Source organism: Chiloscyllium punctatum, chromosome 23 (genome assembly GCF_047496795.1).
Source record: "Chiloscyllium punctatum isolate Juve2018m chromosome 23, sChiPun1.3, whole genome shotgun sequence".
In the NCBI taxonomy this organism is placed as follows: Eukaryota; Metazoa; Chordata; class Chondrichthyes; order Orectolobiformes; family Hemiscylliidae; genus Chiloscyllium; species Chiloscyllium punctatum.
In genome coordinates, this window is record NC_092761.1 from 19,635,509 (window position 1) to 19,651,879 (window position 16,371).

Sequence of the window (16,371 nt, forward strand, 5' to 3'; positions counted from 1 at the left end):
GCCCTGATTTGCTTTTCCAAAATGCAGCACCTCATATTGATCTAAATTAAACCCCATCTGATCAATATCTTATTGTAATCTGAGGGAACCTTCTTCATTATCCACAATACCTCCAATTTTGTATGACCTGCAAACTCATTTACGATACCAAGCCATTTAAATGAATGACGAAACAAATCCCGAAATAAACATCCATTTCTCTGAGTTTGAATGTGCTCTGTGTAAATCCTGCCCAATGACTCTGTACCAGAGAAAGGCTGCACATGCACCTGGCTGCACCTTGCCCCCTACAAAGCTGGTGGCTCCGCACGTGTCCAGTGAATTTTTGCCCCAAATAAAGATGGCGGCGCGCACTCATGCCTGCAGCCACACTGAGGCAATTCCTTGTTTACTGAAAACACGAGACTGGGACATTCAAATTTGTGTTTTCCGACGTGCACATTTTGTTTGTAAAACCTCTCCGCTCATACAGAATCTCTCTCACCTCCTGCTGTTCCACAGACAGCCTTGATTTTTGCGGGTACCTATTCTCTGCCTGGTTACTCGTTATCCTTAGTGTATTTGTACAATCACTTTGGATTCTCCTTAAACCTAATTCCTAAAGCTATCTCATGTCCCCTTTTTGCCCTCCCGGTTTACCTCGAGTATACTCCTACTGCCCCTATACTCCTCTAGGGATTCACACAAAAACAGCTCTCTGTACCTGCCATATCCCTCCTTCATTTTCTTGACCAGGCCCTCAATTTCTTTCGACAGGCAGCATTCTCTACACCTCCCAGCCTTGGCCTTAACAGGAACATACTGTCTGTGTACTCTCATTGTCGCAGGCCTATGGAGGCAATGGCAGAGGAGGACAGAGAAGCAATCATTCCCAGTAAAGAGGTAATGTTGGGAAAGATAACAGCCTAAAGGTAGATGGGTCTCCTGGCCCTGATGGATTGCATCCCAGGGACTAAAGGAGATGGCAGGTGGGGGGGGGGGGGGGGGGGGGGAGGAAGAGAGGAGTGTGTGAATAACAAATAGACTCGTGATAATTCACTAAAATTTGTTGGATTCTGGGACGGGTTTGACAGACTGGAAGCTGCAAATGTGGTGCCACTATTTTTCAAAAAGGACCCGTTAGCTTAACTTCTGTAGTGGAGAAAATGCTTGAATCTCTCAAGGAATTAGTGTTGAGATATCTGGGTAGAAATTGTCTCATTTAGCAGACACAGCATGGATTCAGGAAAGACAGGTCATGTTTAAGAATTTACTGGAATTATTTGAGGATACTACGAGTGCGTTGGATAAGGCAGACTCCTGGGATGTGGTGTACCTGGATTTCCAGAAGGTATTCGATAAGTTGCCACACAAAAGGCTGCTGAATAAGGTAAAGATGCACAGCATTATGGGTAATGTGTTATCATTGATACAGGATCGGTTAACCAACAAAAAATAAAGAATGGGGATAAATGGGTGTTTGGATTAGTGTTGGCACTACAACTATTTGCAATTTACACAAATGTTTTGGAGTTGAGGACCAAGTGTACAGTGTCAGAGTTCATATTTGATACAAAGATGAGGTAGAGCAATGACTGCAGAGGCCACTGTAAGTCTGCACAGGGATACAGATAGGTTAAGTGAGTGGGTAAGGATCTGGCAGATGGAGTTCAATGTTGGGATATGTGAGGTCATACATTTTGGTTGGACTAACAACAAACTGGATGATGAAATGGTGAAAACATGCAGCAGGCTGTCCTTGTGCATGAATCACAGGAAGTTGGTTTGCAGGTGCAGCAGGTAATTATGGCAGTGAAGGGAATATTGTCCTTCATTGCTAGAGGGATGGTTATGCTGCAGCTGTACAGGGTGCTGGTGAGGCCACACCTGGAGTACTGTGTACAGGTTTGGTCCCCTTACATTAGCAAGGATGGACTGACACTGGAGGGAGTACAGAGGAGGGTCACTAGTTTGAGTCAGGAGTTGAGGGTTGGTGTATGTGGAGAGATTGAGAAAACTGGTTCTAGAGTCATTGTAATCTAGAAGAATGGGAGGTTGGAGACGAAAAAAATAAAATTATGAAGGGGGTAAGATAGATAGAAGCTGGAAGGTTATTTCCACTGGGGACGGTTGAAACTAGAGCATAACCTCAAAATAAGGGGGAGCAGATTTGGACTGAATTCAGGAGGAGCTTCTTCAGCGAAAGGGTTGTGAATCTGTAGAATTCCCTGCCGAGTGCAGCATTTGATGTTATCAACTTGAATGCCTTTAAGGCAAAATGTAAATTTGTGAACAGGAAAAGAATTAAGGGTTATGGGGAGAGAGCAGGAATGTGGAGCTGAGGCCATGAAAAGATCAGCCCTGATCTTGTGGATGGCAGAACAGGCTTGAGGGGCCAGATGGCTTACTCCTGCTCTTATTCCTTATGTTTTTATGTTCCCACTTTCCAGCCATCCCTTTCCCTGGGAATAACCTCCCACAAACAAAGATTGAAAGTGCTTCCCTTGTGCTGTCAAAATTGGCCTTTGTCTAATTTAGAAACTTAACTTATAGATATGGTCTATTATTTTCTGTAACTATTTTAAAACTAATAGAATTATCAGAGAATCCCAACAATGGGGAATGAGACAATTCAGCCCATCACATCGACACTGACCCTCAGAGCCGCCTAACCTCCCCCGTAACGTTGCATTTCCCAGGGCCACCCAACCTTCACATCCCTGAACACTGTGGGCAATTCAGCCTGGACAATCCACCCAACCGACACATCCCTGAACACTGTGGGCAATTCAGCCTGGACAATCCACCCAACCGACACATCCCTGAACACTGTGGGCAATTCAGCCTGGATAATCCACCCAACCTGTACATCCCTGAACACTGTGGGCAATTCAGCCTGGATAATCCACCCAACCTGTACATCCCTGAACACTGTGGGCAATTCAGCCTGGATAATCCACCCAACCTGTACATCCCTGAACACTGTGGGCAATTCAGCCTGGATAATCCACCCAACCGACACATCCCTGAACACTGTGGGTAATTCAGCCTGGATAATCCACCCAACCTACACATCCCTGAACACTGTGGGTAATTCAGCCTGGATAATCCACCCAACCTACACATCCCTGAACACTGTGGGTAATTCAGCCTGGATAATCCAGGAGGTAAAAACAATGACTGCAGATGCTGGAAACCAGATTCTGGATTAGTGGTACTGGAAGAGCACAGCAGTTCAGGCAGCATCCAAGTAGCTTCAAAATCAACGTTTCGAGAAGGGCTTTTGCCCGAAACGTTGATTTCGAAGCTACTTGGATGCTGCCTGAACTGCTGTGCTCTTCCAGCACCACTAATCCAGAGCCTGGATAATCCACCCAACCTGCAAATCCCTGAACACTGTGGGCAATTCAGCCTGGATAATCCACCCAACCTGCACATCCCTGAACACTGTGGGCAATTCAGCCTGGATAATCCACCCAACCTGCACATCCCTGAACACTGTGGCAATTCAGCCTGGATAATCCACCCAACCTGTACATCCCTGAACACTGTGGCAATTCAGCCTGGATAATCCACCCAACCTGCACATCCCTGAACACTGTGGCAATTCAGCCTGGATAATCCACCCAACCTGCACATCCCTGAACACTGTGGCAATTCAGCCTGGATAATCGAAATTACCCAGCATATCTTTGCACTGTGGGAGGAAACCAGGGCACCCAGATGAAACCCACGCGACAACCCTAATAAGGAGATCATCCCTTCCTTATTTCCGAGTTCCACCCAAATAACTTCACTGTACGGACTCCCAGGAATGTCCTCCTTAAGCACAACCATAATGCTGTCCCTAATCAAAAATGCCACTCCCCCTCCCCTTGTCCTCCTTTCTATCCTTCCTATAGCATCTATACCCGGAAACATTAAGCTGCCAGTCCTTTCCATCCCTGAGCCACGTTCCTATAATACCCATGATATCCCAGTGCCATGTTCAAAACCATACCCTCAGCTCATTTGCCTTCCCTGTCAGGCCTCTTGCATTGAAATAAATGCAGTGTAACTGCTAAATCCCACCTTGTTCTGTGCCTTGCCCTTGCCTGCAATGACTATTTGCCTTCTGAACTGTACCAGCCTCAGAGATACCTCTTTTCTCAGTATCTATTTGCAATTACACACACTCCTCGCTGGTTTACTGCCTCCTGAGTAGCATTAACAAGTCTCCCTGCCTCGATATTAGACACCTTCCAGATCAGGTACAATCCATCCTTCTTATGCAGGTCAACTCTACTCCAGAGTTGATAACAATGATCCAAAAACGTGAATCCTTTTCCCCTGCACCAGCTCCTTAGCCACTCATTGAGCACCTCCTCCTCCTCTGTAATATGGACTTTTTTTTCAAGATGTCACCATTTATTTCCCCACATTCTATATCTCCCATGTACTTCTTCACAGTAAACACTAATGCAAAATACTTGTCTCCCTATCTCGCCCCACACAATGGACGCCTTGATGATCTTTGAGGGTCTCTATTTTCTCTCTAGTTAGCCTTTGTTCTTCAGGTATTTATAAAAGCCCTTTGGATTATCCTCAACCCTATTTTCCAAAGCTATCTCATGTCTCCTTTTTGCCTCCTGATTTCCCTCTTAATTATATTCCTACTGCCTTTATACTTAAAGGATTTTTGGATTGGAATAAATGCAAAATAATAAATCTTGATAAAACAAACGAAGGCGGGACTTACACTCATTAAACGTAAGGCGTTGAGTAGTGATATGGAACAAAGAGACCAAGGGCTTCACGTCTTTGAAGTTTGTGTTACATGTAGACAGGGTGGTTAAGAAGGTGTTCAATCAGACTTACCTTCATTGTTCAGACCTTTGAGTATAGGAGTTGGGACGTAATGTTGAGGTTGTACAGGATGTTGGGGAGGCCTCTTCTGGAATTCTAAACCCAGCTCTGGTTGTGCTGTTATAGGAAGGATATCATTAAATCGGAGCAGGTTCAGAAGAGATTTACTGGAATGTTAATGGGAATGGAGGGATTGTGTTATCAGGAGAGGCTGGGACTGTTTTCACTGGAGTGTAGGAGGTTGAGGGGTGACCTTATTACAAGGTTTATGAAGTCGTGAAGAGTGTAGATAAAGGTGAATGGCCGGGAGAGAGGGGAATTCAAAGTTCGGGTGCATTCATTTTGAGAAGAGATGAGAAAGATTTGAGAAAAGACATTAGGGTTTTTTTTTTTAAAAAATTACACGTGTGGAATGAACTTCCAGAGGAATACAATTACAATATTTAAAATACATTCAGAGAGATAAGTACGTAAATAGGAAATATTTGGATGGATGTGGACCAAGCGGAGGCAGGTACAATTAGTTCAGTTTGGAATTATGGTCGGCATGGACTGGTTGGACCACAGGGCCCGTTTCCTTGCTGTATAACATTAGGACTCTAATTCTCACTATCTCCAAATTCCTCCATCCTCACAACTCTCCTGATCACTGTCACCTCATCCAGCCTCACAACTCTTCGTTATTTATATAATTCCTCTCCAGCCACAGAAAGCTCCCTGTCTCTAATCTCCTCCAGTTTCTCAAATCTCTGCTACATGTGCCTTTCTTTAAATCCAGCCTTAAGGATACCCTCATTCACTCCGATTGGTTGGAAGACAAACTGGTACTGCCTGGTCCTCCAGTCCCACCCTCTGCCTCCTATTGGCCTACACTGACATCAGGCCCATTGTGAGGTGGAGTGGTGGTATCCTCCCTCTCTACCCTGGGATGAGCTTCATCATTCACAGTGAATGGGGCAGTATCACAGAGCACAGGGGCTGGGGGCTATTCAGCCCATTGGGGCTGTACTCTTTCCCTCTGGAGATGCTGCAAATCTGTCCCAACTCCCCTCCCATTTGCCCATAGCCCCCCAAATCTTTGCTTAAAAAGTAAAATTCCGAATCTGTTTATGAATAACTGCTGAATCTGTGTCCAGCTGCTATTCAGACTGTTCCGGATGCTCAGAATTTACTGAATAAAATAATGTTCACATATTCACCCTGCATAGTTGCCAATTACTTGAAAATAGTTACCAAAATTGTGACGTTGTTAACAATTCCTCTCTCTCTCTCTGCAAATTAAATACCTTGGAAACAAATCTGCACCTGGTCAAAATCATTGCTTAACCTTCTCGGCTCCAAGGACAATTATCTGTGCTTCTGCTAGCTCTCCACAAAAGAGGAACACATCTTATTTTCATTTATTAGTGTCAGAGACATACAGCACAGAAACAGACCTTTGTTCCAATTGGACCATGCCAACGAGGAATCCTAAACTAATGGAGTCCCGTTTGCCAGCTATTGGTCCGTATCATTCGAAACCCTTCCTATTCATGTAACCAATCGGATGCCTTTCAAATGTTGTAATTCTATCAGCCTCCACTACTTCATCTGGCAGCTCATTCCACACAGCTCAGTTTGAACACGTAGCCCCTTAGATCCCTTTTAAATTTTTGCCCTCTCAACCTTAAGCCCATGTGCTCTTGTTTTGGACCTGGGGGGAAAAGACTCCGGCTGTTCACCATATCCATGCCCCTCGTGATTTTATAAATCCCTAAAATCAACTCTTAGTCTTTGACTCTCCAGGGAAGTTAACCCCAGCCGATTCAGCCTCTCCCTTTAGCTCAAATCCTCCCACCCTGGAAAATCGTAAATCTTGTCTGAACTCTTTCAAGATTCACAACATCCTTCCCAGAACAGGGAATTTTGAACTTAAAACAGAATTCCTGAATGGCTTAATCAATGTCCTGTCCAGCCACAATATGATGTCCCAGCTTCTGTATTCAAATAATTGACCAATAAGTATACCAAACGCCACCTTCACTAGCCTTCCTACCTGCAACACCACTTTCACGGAACAATGAAACTGCACACCATGGTTTCTTTGTTCAACAACACTCCCAAGGACCTTACCATTAAGTGCATACATCCTGCCCTGATTTGCCTTTCCAAAATACAACAGCTCACATTTATCTAAATTGTACTCCATCTGCCATTCCTTGCTCCAATGGCCCATCTGATCAAGATCCTGTCGTATTCTGAACTAACCTTCTTCATAGCCTACTACACCTCCAATTTTGCTGTCATCTGTAAACGTACTGACCATACCTCATATATTCACATCCAAGTCATTTATTGAAGGGCCCAATATCCATTCCTGCAGCACACTGCTGCTCACAGGCCTCCAGTCCACAAAGCAACCCTCCATCACCACCCTCTGCCGCCTACCTTCAGGCCAGTTTTGTATCCAAATGTTGGGTTCTCCCAACATTCAATGTTATCTAACCTTGCTAACCAGTCTGCTTTGTGAACATCGTTCAGTGTCCATATAGGCAACGTCCACAGTCTGCCTTCAAAAAAACTCAATCAAGTTAGAGAGACAGAATTTTCCACACACAAAGCCATGTTGACTATCACTAATCAATCCTCGTCTTTCCAAATACATGTAAATCCTATCCCTCAGAATCCCTTCCAACAACTTGCCTGCCATTGACGTTAGGGTGACTGTCCTCTTGCTCCCTGGCCTTTCCTTACCACTTTTTAAATAATGACACATGTCTTCCAGCACCTCATCTGTCACAAACGATGGTATAAATATCTCAGGGAGGGGCACTGCCATCACTTTCCTAGCTTTCCACAAATTTCTGGGATACACCTTGCTAAGATTTAAGACATGCAGTACCACCTCCTCTGTAATATGGACACTTTTCAAGTTATCACTATTATTTCTCCAAACTCTGTAGAACAGAATAGCATAGTATCTCTCCCACTTCCTGTTGTTCCATAGATGACCTTCTCGGTCTTTAAGGTGTCCTATAATCTGTCTGGTTATTCTTTTATCCTTGATGTATTTGTAGAATCTCCTTGGATTCTCCTTAAACCATTTTCGAGAGATATGTCATGTCCCCTTTTTACTCTCCTGATTACCCTCTAGCATATTCCTGTAAAAACGTGATCCTGTACTCTCAATTCCTCTGCTTCCGCCATATCTGCTCCCAGGAGAAGCAATTCCACTCCAGGACATCCCAGAAAGGTTTCCTATTTCAAGGACCACATCTCCCATCCACGTGATCAACAATGCCCTTCAATGCAGATCCTCCACTTCCTGCACCTTCGCCTTTACACCACCCCTCCAACCACAAGTAGAATATAATCCACCGGTCCTCACTTGCCACCCCACTTATCACCAGATACAGCGCATTAACCTCTGCCATTTCTGCTACCTACAGTCATACCCTACCACCAGGAATATATTTCCCTCCCCAGCCCTTTCTATGTTCTGCAGAGACCATGGGAATTTTGGTGCCGATGTGCTGTCCTACGGATACCTCACTCACTCATCCTGCCAAATAGCCTAGTGATATTTTCGCTAAACGGATAATCCAGATACCCAGATAATGTTCTGGAGCCCTGGGTGGGAATCCTGCCAGGGCAGGTGGTGGAATGTGAATTCGATAAAAATTTGGAATTAGGAATCTGTGAATGACTATGAATCCATTGTCGATTGTTGCGAAAAAAAAACCCCATCAGATTCACTAATATCATTCAGGGAAGGAATCTGCCATCATTACCAGGTCTGGACTACATGTGACTCCAGACCCACAGCAATGTGACTGCCCTTTGGGCCCAGCCAGTGACACCCTCATCCTGTGAATGAATAAAAAAGGTCAAGTCTTGTATACAACCATACTATTCTTACAGATAAGTGATGTCTTCGTAAATTTGCTTCTCAATTCCCTGCTGACTATTGGGAATGGGGCGAGGAGGGGTCAATAGTACAATCCCAATAAGGAGATCATCCCTTTCTTATTTCTCAGTTCCACCTGTATAACCTGCCTGGATGTACTCCCAGGAATACCCTCTTGAAGCCCAGCTGTAATGTTATCCCTTATCAAAAATACCTTTCCCCCTGCTCTGTTGCCCCCTTTCTATCTTTGCTATAGCATCTATACACTGGAACATTAAGCTGCTCGTCCTATCCATCCCTGAGTCATGCCTCTATAATTGGCATAATATCCCAGTGCCATGTTCAAAACTATGCCCTGAGCTCATCTGCCTGACCTATCGGGCGTCCTGCACTGAAATAAGTGCAGTGTAACTGCTCAGTCCTACCTCGTTCTCTGCCATGCCCTTGTCTGCCTTGACTATTTGACGTCTGAACTGTACCAGCCTCAGACTTAGCTCTTTCCTCACTTTTTTTTCGGTTTACCCACATTCCTTCACTGGTTTAAAGCCTCCTGAATAGCACGAGCAACTCTTCCTCTCCAGTGCAGGTACAATCCATCCTTCTGATGGAGGTCAATTCTACCCCACAAGAGATTCGAATGATCCAACAATGTGAACTCTTCTATTCCTATGACATTGATACCAATAAACAACAGCCTCCCCTCAAAATGGTTATTCTCCCCTTTAAGAATATTCTGCTCCCTCTCTGAGACATCCTTATACAAAAATTACACATTAGAATAAGAAACCTTACACTCATCAGGTCATCATAAAAGGATTACATGACACATTGAAGGTTTGGGGAGACCTTTTGAGAGAATGCGATGATTCAAAGGAGAATTTTTAAGCAGCAAATGGGATTGATCTGGAACACAATACTCACACACACAATGCGAATATCCAGGTCCTGATATACTGAGTAATGCAATTAGAGTTTGGCAGACATATACTGAGATTTCTATCTGAATGTCCACCTATAATAAATATCCTGTAATTCAAGTTTATAAAATCTGTCACTCTCAGTTCAAGTTAGAAACTCACACCATCCCCTCCTCGTGGCCCAGGATTACTGTACATATTACCCTTGAGGACAACAGCAGTCAACTCAGAGGGAAATCTGTGGGTTTCTAGGAGATTCCAACTGGAGATCTCATGTGACTGAACACAGCAGTTCTTTGACACATTGGAGAAAATGATCCAAGCGCCAGTGAGATATGGGGAACAAGAATGACTTTCTTTTCTTTCATTCCGTGCTGCCGCTCTGCCTCATCAATAAGACATGGGGGTGAAAGGCTAATGTCTAACGATGGGCAAGTTGTCTCCATCCTGACCAATGGGTAGGAAGATCCTCCCAATCACTCCAAAGCGTATCCCTAAAAAGATAGCAACTGTGTCTGCTTCCCACTGCCCAGGGCTCCCAGTAAATGCTTGGAAGAATGAGAAGGGGGGATATCTCCTAGAAAAGGCACAACTGTAAAGGTCTAAGAGGATTATGAAAAGAGAGAGATGCACAGGAGAAGGGGGCAACAAGTTGCCAGATGGGGTGTAACTTGGGAAAATGGGAAGTTACTCATTTTGGAGGAGATAATAAAGAACAAAGTACTATTTAAATGGTGGAAACTGTAGAAAGCTGCACCACAAAGGGACCAGGGGTAATTGTTCAGGAAACACAGAAAGCTACCACACAGTTACAACAGGGAATCAAGAAGGGGAATCGAATGTTTTGTTTCAAAAGTTTTCAGTATTAGAGTTTGGAGTCTCTACCTGAGAGTAACGTGTGGCAGTGCTGGTGAGACCACCATATCTGCAGGAATGAGAGCAGTTTTGGTCCCTTTAGATAAGGAAATGTGTCACTTTATTGGAGGCATTTCAGGGAAGATTCAATGAGATGATCCCTGGTTTGGAGGGATTATCTTTTAAATAAAGGCTGAAAAGGTTGGGACTCTACTCACTGGATTTTGGAGAAAGAGAGGTGATCTCATTGAGACAGATGGGATTCTTAAGGGGTTTGACAGGACAAATACTGAGAGGATGTGTCTGAGGGTAAATACTGAGAGGGGGGTCTGAAACGAGATTCTAAGTCACGGAATCAAGGGTTCTGTTTTGGATTCAAGTTTAAGACAACAGAGACGCGGGTAAGGGGTTTCAGTAGCAATAGAGCTGGGGTGAGGTGGAGAAAAGCAACGTTTAAGAGATTGGATTTCCTGGTGTTGTGATTGTGTGGATGTCTGATCAGAAGGTCACCTTGGGGTCAGATATAACAGCAATATTGTGAAGAGTGTTGTTCTGCTTCAGAGAGTTCCCAGTGGGAGGGAGGGGCTCAGCAGAAAGGTAAAGGTAAGGCAATGGGTTTAACCATGACAATGTTTCATTGGAGGAAACTGCAGCTAATCGAGTAGTGGGAATGTGATAAGCAGTTTGATAACTGAGTAACAGTGGAGTAATGGAGAGGGATGATGGGGAGGGAGAGCTGGGCATCGTCCGTGTACATGTCAAACCTAACACAGTGTTTTTGGATGATATCACCTCCTGGCACTATGTACGTGAGATACAGGAGAGACCAAAGATAGATCGTTGAGGGACACCAAATGCAAGGAATTCAGAAAGGAAAGGGAGAGTGGAGATGGAGCAGGATTTTCCAACAACGGTGAGGTCAAATATTAGTTTTTCACAGAATGGGAGAGAAGGACATAACCAAAAAAGACCAACAGACAGAACAAGGAACAATATCTATGAATTGGCAAAGGGGAGTGATGAGGCAGCAGAGGAGGAAAGAGAGTTGGAAAGTGAGTTTAACGAAATTAGGGTAAAGGGTCAAGGTGAGCTCTGATAAGGCTTGGCAAGAGACTGGAGAAAGATGTAGGTTTAGGACAAAAACCAGGAACACCACGTGAGGCAGTTTGGCTCAGTGGGCTAGTGGGAGGGAGAGAAACAGCAGATCGGATTATCTCAGTCTTAGTGACAGAGAAACTCCATGTGCTCCTCACTTGTTGTTGGAGGGGAGGATGGAGGAGACAGGGTGATGGACAGTGTTTTACAAAGAAACAAAACCAGGGTTAGTGAAATTTAAAATAAGTGAACAAACCTGATGTATTTAGCTTTTATCCAGAATATTAAAACAAACGACTGAAGTCCTGATTCGAATCCCATCTTGGCAGATGGTGGAATCTGAATTCAAGAAAAAAAACAATGTATTAGGAATTTCATGATCTCCATGAAACCATTGTCAATGGCGAAAAAAAATTCTGCCAACCTGATAGCGGCCCAGCCAGCTACTCACTGTATTAATCACTGCAAAGTCTCAACACAGGAATGAAACTGGATGGACCAGTTGACAACTAACACGGCACCAGAACTTACAACCACAGAATCAGCCCTCTCGATGGTGCAACGTCCTCCAGACTAACATATGGATTTTGGTGCCAAAATGTGCAGAGCTGTCTCAGACTAGTCAAGGAACAGCCTGACATAGTCATACCCACGGAATCATCCCTTACAGACAATGACCAGACACCACCATCACCATCCCTAGATATCGAGAGTGTGGTGCTGGAAAAGCACAACAGGTCAGGCAGCATCCGAGGAGCAGGAGAATTGACGTTTCAAGACTAAGCCCTTCATCAGCCTGACCTGCTGTGCTTTTCCAGCACCAGACCCTTAACTCTGATCTCCACCATCTGCAGTCTTCACTTTCTCCTGAAATCTCTGGATATGTCCTGTCCCACCGGCAGGACAGACCAGGCAGATGTGGTGGCTCAGTGGTGTACAGACAGGGAGGATTTGCCCTGGGAGTACACAGCATTGGCTCCGGAGACCAGTAGGTCTCATGGCTCCTTCTGATTACCACGTACCGTCCTCCATCGGCTGATGGATCAGTTCTCCTTCATTTTGAACAACACTTGGAGGAAGCACTGAGGAAGTAAAATGGTGTCAAATGTACTCTGGGTACAGGATTTCAATGTCCATGATCGAGACTTGCTCTGCAACAGAATTACTGACTGAGCTGACCAGGTCCTAAAGGATATAGCTGCCCAACGGAATCTGCAGCGGGTGGTGAGGGAACCAACAAGAGTGTAAAACATACTTGATCTCATTGTTATGAATTGACCAGCGGCAGATCCATCTGGCCATGACAGTATCAGTACGAGCGACCATCACACATTCCTTTTGGAGACAAAGTCTTGCCTTAAATTTAAGAAAAACCTCCATCGTGTTGAGTGGCACTATCACCGTTCTAAATGGGACAGACTTCGAAGAGATGTAGGATCTCAAACTGGGTATCTCTGAGGCACTATGGGACATCAACAGCAGCAGAACTGTACTCCAGCACAATCTGTAATCTCATGGGTTTGTACATCCCGCACTCACCCATTACAATGGACAGTAAAGGAGGGCATGCCATGAGCAGCACCAGGCAGACTTAAAAACGAAGTGCCAACCTGGTGAAGCTATAAAACAGAACTACCTGCATATCAAACAGCATCAGCAGCATGCAACAGAGCTAAGTGATCCTACATCCAATGGAACAGATCGGAGCTCTGCAGTTCTGCCACACCCAGTAGTGAACGGTGATGGACAATTAGACAACTCACTGGAGGAAGCATCACAGATATCCCCACCCTTACTGATGGAGGAGCCTCACACACCATGCACCAGATAAGATGACAGCATTTGCAGCAATCTGCAGCCAGAAGTGCAAAGTGGGATGACCCATCTCAGCCTTCTCCAGTGGTTTCCAACATCACAGATGTGAGTTTGGAGCCAGTTCGATTCAGTTTGAATAATATCAAGAAATGGTTAAGTAGTGCAAAGGCTACATGCCCTGCAAATATTCTGGCAATAATACTGATATCTTGTGCTCCAGAACTTGCCACCCACCAAGCCAAGGACCGCTCCAGTACTGGCATCTACCGACAATGTGGAACATTGCCCAGGGATGTTCAACACAAAAACACAGGGCAATCCAACCCAGCCAATTTCCATCTATCAGTCCACACTCGACCAGCAGTAAAGTGATGGAAGATGTCATTGACAGGGCTACCAAGCAGTAGCTGCTCAGCAACAGCCAGCTGAGTGACACTCATTTTAGGCACCACCAGGGCCACTCAGCTCCCGATTGTGTTACTGCCCTGATTCACAACCTGACAACCAGGTGAATCCCAGAGGTGAGGCGAGGTGAGTGTGACAACTCAGTCCCACTCCAAGACCACTAACTGTAGCTGATTCCACCCTCATCTCAGCTCATGTACTGAAACTCTCATCCGTTGTGTGTTATCTCCAGACTTCATTTTCCAAACACACTCAGGGTCAGCTTCCCACATTCAACCTCCCTGTAATCTCAAGAAAGTCGAAATCTCTGCTTGTTGATTCATCAAAAGGCTCCTAATTAGAATCAACAGCATACAGCCATAGAGATGTACAGCAAGGAAACAGACCCTTCGGTCCAACCCGTCCATGCCGACCAGATACACCAACCCAATGTAGTCTTACCTGCCAGCACCTGGCCAATATCCTTCAATTTAAAATTTTCACACTTGATTTAATTCCTGGCTGTGATAATCCCTAGCTCCCGGCACCACACACACTTTGAGACCTCGACAACCCATTTTCTTCGAGACTCTCAACCATTTGTTAATTCATTAGTTCATCTGTGTGGCTGTTTCTACAGTTGCTGAAGCAGCATGGTCTGAAATTCGCAGCCAAAACCTCACAGGTTTGCTTTCCACCTTTAAGACATCCCTCAAAACCTGCTTTTTGGCAATGCTTTTGGTCACCTGACCTAATATCTCCATCTCTGGCCTTATGGCTAAAGTTCTCAAAAGTATTTTTGTGAAATTATAAGCATGATAATAGAAATACAAACAGTTGTTGATTTGGACATTATTTTCAAATCATCATCACTGTTGCTGAATGAATACTCTGTAATGTCTCTTATCCAACCACATTGTCGGAGCACCTTCACCACACAAACTGCTGCTGTGCAAGAAAGTCAAACATCACCCTCTCCACAGGCAACAGGGATTTGACATTAATCACTGGTTTCTGTGGAAGGAGAAACACAGTTGATGTTTCAGGGAGTGCAAAACGGATTACAGGTAATGAAAATGGTGCAGAATTTGATAGTTCGAAATGGAAGGAAAATACACTTGCTTGTTGGAAAAAAGAATTCTTGACTCAAAAATATTCAAGAAAAAAGTAATCTGATAATAGAGCAGTACATGGTCAGGGGCTGGACCGCAGAGAAAAACCCTTTGTCTATAAATTACTATCGAGACTGACGAGGCTATATATTGACAAAGTGGTCATGAGGGAGCCCAGAGGTGAATCAGAGCAGTATTGGCTGCTATGATCCCAATGACTCTACACTCGAGAAAGGCTGCACATGCGCCTGGCTGCACCTTGCCCCCTACAAAGATGGCGGCTCCGCACGTGTCCAGTGAGTCATTGTCCCGAATAAAGATGGCGGCGCTCACTCAGCCCTGTAGCCGCGCTGAGGCAATTCCCCATTTACTGCAAACACGGGACTGAGGCGTTTAAATTTGTGTTTTCCGACGTGCACAATTTGTAAAACCTCTCCGCTCATAGCAACACAGTTTTTCTCCCGTTTCCCTGTTTATTTCTTTCCTTACCGTATCCTTTCTCTCCATAACTTCCCGAACATTCATTACAGCGACTCTGCACCGCGCGCGAGGGTGATCACATGGTTTAGTTTAGCTCCGCCCTTCATTAACTTTGATTGGTTGGAGGACCAACCTCCCCTAGGTCCTCCAGCCCCGCCCACCGTCCTTTCATTGGTCCGGTGTAGACATCAATCACCCGAGGGCCCTTTGTTAGATAAAGCATGCGCAGTGTATCCTACTTTTGCTGATGTGTTGGGTAAAGTGATGGGAGAGTTTACTGAGGGTAGGAATTCCCTTTGTGTGAGCTCTGCAGTAGATTTCCTTTATTCATGGAGGGAATTGCCTTCCTACTCATGACTGTATAGCTGTGATTGATGAGTCAATGCCATCTGAATCAGTACATAAACACCCCATTTTCACAACATCTGAGACCTTTAGCACATTGTATCGCACTCTTCTGTGGAGACATGAAAAACATGAAACGGAGCCTCAAGGAATCGGAGCAGGAGTAGGCAATTTATCTCTTTCAGCTTGTTGCCCCATTCTATCAGATCATGGTTAGGCCAACCCAGGCATCAACACCTCTTTTATGCTTGATCCGCATAGCCCTCAACTGCTCAATATTTCAAAAATCTATCTGCCCTCTTTTAAAATAATTTGAGATAGAATCATAGATTCCCTACTATGTGGAAACAGGCCCTTCAGCCCAACAAGCCAGAACAACCCTCCGAAGAGTAAGCCAACCATTCCCCTCCCGCATTTAACTTTCACAAAAGTTCGGGCGAGAAAATTCTAGCCATTCAATGAGAGAAAAAAAACACTTACTTTTTCTAAAATCAATGATCCCTTCTGTAAAGTCCCCTGGTTTGAGACTTTACTGGTGCTAGAAGATCTAGTCAACATCCACCCTGTCAAACTCTTCAGAATCTTGTTTCCATAAGATCACACCTGCTTATTTATTCTTGGCAGGTCAACCCTTTCGTCGTCGAAGTAGCTAAGTGAA

General features: G+C 44.7%; 1 long non-coding RNA gene across 4 annotated transcripts in view; it reads right to left on the reverse strand.

Annotated features, from left to right (window-relative positions):
* Window positions 1-15,464, reverse strand: part of LOC140494032 (uncharacterized) — a 59,869-nt gene extending 44,405 nt beyond the window's left edge. For 3 of the 4 annotated variants that reach the window (XR_011963860.1, XR_011963862.1, XR_011963859.1), the window contains exons 1-3: window positions 15,378-15,464; window positions 11,834-11,916; window positions 4,837-4,941 (exon numbers count right to left, since the gene is read on the reverse strand). This is a non-coding gene — a long non-coding RNA (uncharacterized lncRNA). The remainder of the gene's footprint in view (window positions 1-4,836; window positions 4,942-11,833; window positions 11,917-15,377) is intronic. The other variant, XR_011963861.1, reaches the window with a different exon arrangement.
* Window positions 15,465-16,371: the final 907 nt, after the last annotated feature.